Source organism: Salvia hispanica, chromosome 2 (genome assembly GCF_023119035.1).
Source record: "Salvia hispanica cultivar TCC Black 2014 chromosome 2, UniMelb_Shisp_WGS_1.0, whole genome shotgun sequence".
NCBI lineage: Eukaryota > Viridiplantae > Streptophyta > Magnoliopsida > Lamiales > Lamiaceae > Salvia > Salvia hispanica.
The window spans coordinates 17,124,147-17,128,130 of NC_062966.1; the positions used below are offsets into that span (position 1 = coordinate 17,124,147).

Genomic DNA, 3,984 nt, shown 5'->3' on the forward strand with positions numbered 1-3,984 from the left:
TATAATTTTGTTGTATCAATTTTATCACGACATCGTCGTATGTGTCACTATCAAGAATACTTTATAAGTTATGTATTGTTGTTAATTAGAGTCATATATAAATATTATTTTAACCGCACATATTTGTTTGCCTTAATGATTAGTTGCCTATTACTTTAGTAAAAAATATAGCATCACATTCACTGCGTTTTGACGTATAGAAATGACAAAAAGAATTGAATTTTAAAACACGTATGGCCAAATTTATAGGAGTATTTGATACCGAAATTTTTATTTAGTTTTCTTTTGCATACATGAAAATGGATGAATATAACTCCAATTTTTAACATTGATTAAAAGTTACTCTCCCTACTATTACGCTGAACTCAATATAGAGCCAAACGTAACTATATGTATTCACCATATTCTAATAATATTACAACAACTCGAAAGAACATATATTGGTTATTCATCGAGTAAATACAATAATAAAACCCATAAATACTCTAACCCACCAAATTCTATACTATTTGTTTGAATTTAAATTTAAATTTTAACTATTCAATGAAATACCACATCTTAAAATCACTATGAATTTCCACATACATACATGATGCATCTAAACTAAATAGATCAAGTGAGTTTGATACGTTGTGACGAGTCATGTACTTCCATAAATACCCATATTTCAAACTGAATCCATTAATAACCCTAGTAAATTTCCTACATATATAGCATTTTTATTTAAAAAATCCAACATAACATATTAATACTATAATTACTACTAACGGATCTATGTAGATGTTGATTTAAAATCTAAAACCTGCCAACAATTCAATTCTAATTATATTACCTGCCCTAATTTATTGACTTCATCTAATTAAAATTTGGACCAATAAACAATTAGGCAACATTTATTACATTATTTGAAAATGACCGAAAATGATCTTATTTACAAACGACGCCGTTACTTTCAGGTACTATGTTGTCCCTATTAAAATGAAGTGAGTGTTCGAAGTTAATTCACTACTAAAAAAATAAAGTACAAACCTCAAAAGCAACCAAAGCGCACCGGAAAAAAAAGTTTATCCCTCAAAAAACGAAAAATATCGTAATAAAGGTAAGTATTGAATTCCATTTAAAATTATTCCACCAAAATTACAATAAATTAGTGTCCTTTTTCTTTAATGAAAAATAATAATTGCAATAATTGGTGCTATTATTAAATTCTTCACTCACAATATGCACTCACTCCATTCTCTCTCTCTATGCGATCTCTTGTGATAATCTGAATTCACACTCACAACACAAGCACTTGAATTATTACGGCGTAGTCCTTAAGCACTCCGGGGCTAGGGATTTGATTAAACTCCGTACACTCAATTTTGGGATAGATTATGCAGAATGTTTGTTGGTTCGCTCTAGGGATGTGAGAGAGCTGCCAAGTTGAGGTGAGATTTTCAATTAGTTGCTGCGATGATTTCCTGTGCATTAAGCTATTTGTTAGGTATTGTGAGTGTGAAGTATGGTTAGATCTGTAGTAAGAAGCTCTGATTTTGGATACTGGAGATAGCGATTGCATTTTGTTGCTGTACTAGTTTTCGGAGATCATGAGCATCATTTGATCATATTATTATTCGCGGTAAATTAGAGAAGAGAAAAAATTTTGGAGTTCTATTTCTAGCGTGGGATGGAAAGATTGCTCGATTTTGGGTTAATTAAGGAGTAATTTTTTCTAGTTTTGACGAGTTCAACATTTTGAAACTTAGCATGGTTCAATAATTATAATAGCGGGCTCCATTGTCATTGTAGTAGTCAATGGGAAAGTGCAAGATGGAAATGCATCCCGAAACCACTTATTTTTAACCAACAATAAACTATAAAGAAGGAAAGAAGGAAGAAAAAGAAGAACTATGATTAATGGATTTTCTTGTGTGGATCTCTAGCTTTCTATTTATAGACACTTATATTGTGGGATTGGTAAATATCTTTGGTTCTGGAGTGAAAAAATTGATGCGAAAGATAGGTTTCATGACAATTCTATTTTAGTGGCTCCGATAGAGTGGAATGTCACGGTGATAGAGTAGTTATTATTGTAATAGACTTATGATCAACTTATGTTCCCACTGTGTTAAAGCTTTAGAGTCTGTACTTTCCGTTTGCAGAAAATATGCCTTCGTGGTGGGGAAAGTCGTCGTCAAAAGAAGCGAAAAAGAAAACAACCAAGGAAAGCTTTCATCGACACATTTCATAAGAAGTTCAAGAGTCCTGAAAGTAAATCTTCTGGTAGATCAGCAGGGTCTAGAAGACGTTCAAGTGACATTGGTTCAGAAAGAGGGACTCAGTCACGTGCTCCGTCGAGGTCTCCATCACCTTCCAAGAATGTAGCACGATGTCAAAGTTTTGCGGAAAGGCCTCAATCACAGCCGCTTCCTGTGCCTGACCTCCGCTCAGCCAATGTCTGTCGTACTTATTCTGGAATAAGCGAAACAGCAAAGCCAAAACCAAAACCAGAGAAGGTTTCTAAAGCATCATTGTTTCTGCCTCTGCCGAGGCCCGCATGCATCCGCCAGAGACTGGAACGTTCTGAATTGGATGCTGAGTTGGCTGTTGCTTCAATTTGTAGTGAGTGTTCTATTGAGAGTGATGATCCAGTTGATTCACGTCAGCGAAGTCCTCTTGCAAATGACTATGATATTGGGTGCAGGACTGCTGCAGGCAGCCCCTCAAGGTTTGAAATTTATTTTCGAAGTGCATTTTCTCTTTTGGGTTTATTTATGTATAATATGTGATATCTATCTTACTAAATGAGGCATTCTTCTCCCTGTGTTTTCCATGTGAAGCCTTTCTCTTAAGGATCAACCTCCCGTTCCACCAATAATCTCAAAAGTCGCACCTGTTCCTGTAAACCTCTCCTCCAATAAACATTTGAACTCTTCACCTCCAAGAAGACGCCATTTGAATGGTCACATGGCAAATTTACAAGTCCCGCAGCATAGTGCCTTTTCCAGTGCTCCGGATAGCTCAAGGTCCAGTCCCTCTAGAAGTCCAATGAGAGCCTATGGTTATGAGCCAGTTACAAATACTGTTTATACAACCGGAAAGCCTTACACTGATTTTCCATTTCTTGGATCTGGTCAATGCTCTCCTGGGTCAGGCCAGACTTCTGGCCATAACTCAATGGGAGGCGATATGTCGGGGCAATTATTTTGGCAGCCTAGTCGAGGAAGCCCAGAATATTCTCCAAATCCTAGTCCTCGAATGACAAGTCCTGGCCCTAGTTCCCGAATCCATAGTGGTGCTGTGACACCACTTCATCCTAGAGCTGGAGGGGGACATTCTGAGTGTCAGACTAACTGGCCTGATGATACGAAACAACAAAGCCATCCTCTGCCACTTCCTCCCATATCAGTTTCCAATTCCTCACCATTCTCTCATCAAAATTCAGCTGCGACCTCGCCTTCTGTGCCTCGTAGTCCAGGAAGAACAGAGAATCTAACAAGCCCTGGCTCACGTTGGAAGAAAGGGAAGTTGCTTGGTCGAGGCACATTTGGACATGTCTATGTTGGGTTTAACAGGTGTGATAACGTGTTTCTGTTTACCTCTGAAAGCTCTTATTTTTTTAAAATAATAAATCTCTGAAGCTTACTAAATCAAATTAGTGCATTTTTATTGTTCATCCTGAGTAATCGGTTTGATCTATCTGGTTCAGTGAAACTGGGGAAATGTGTGCCATGAAGGAGGTTACATTATTTTCTGATGATGCAAAATCGAAAGAAAGTGCAAAGCAGTTGGGACAAGTGAGTCTTTTGGCCTTGGAATTTATTGGAAGGTAAGTTGAAGATTCTTACATAATCTTCTATGTTTCCTGCAGGAGATCATGCTGTTGAGTCGCTTGAGACATCCTAATATTGTGCAGTATTATGGATCTGAAACGGTCAGTTTTATTCTTGAAATATATTATTGATGGTGTAAACTTTTATAAGATTCACTGGAAACTAGAAT

The 3,984-nt window shown here is 36.7% G+C and overlaps 1 pseudogene; it reads left to right on the forward strand.

Moving 5' to 3' along the window:
* Positions 1–2,149: 2,149 nt before the first annotated feature.
* Positions 2,150–3,946, forward strand: LOC125206386 (annotated as a pseudogene).
* Positions 3,947–3,984: the final 38 nt, after the last annotated feature.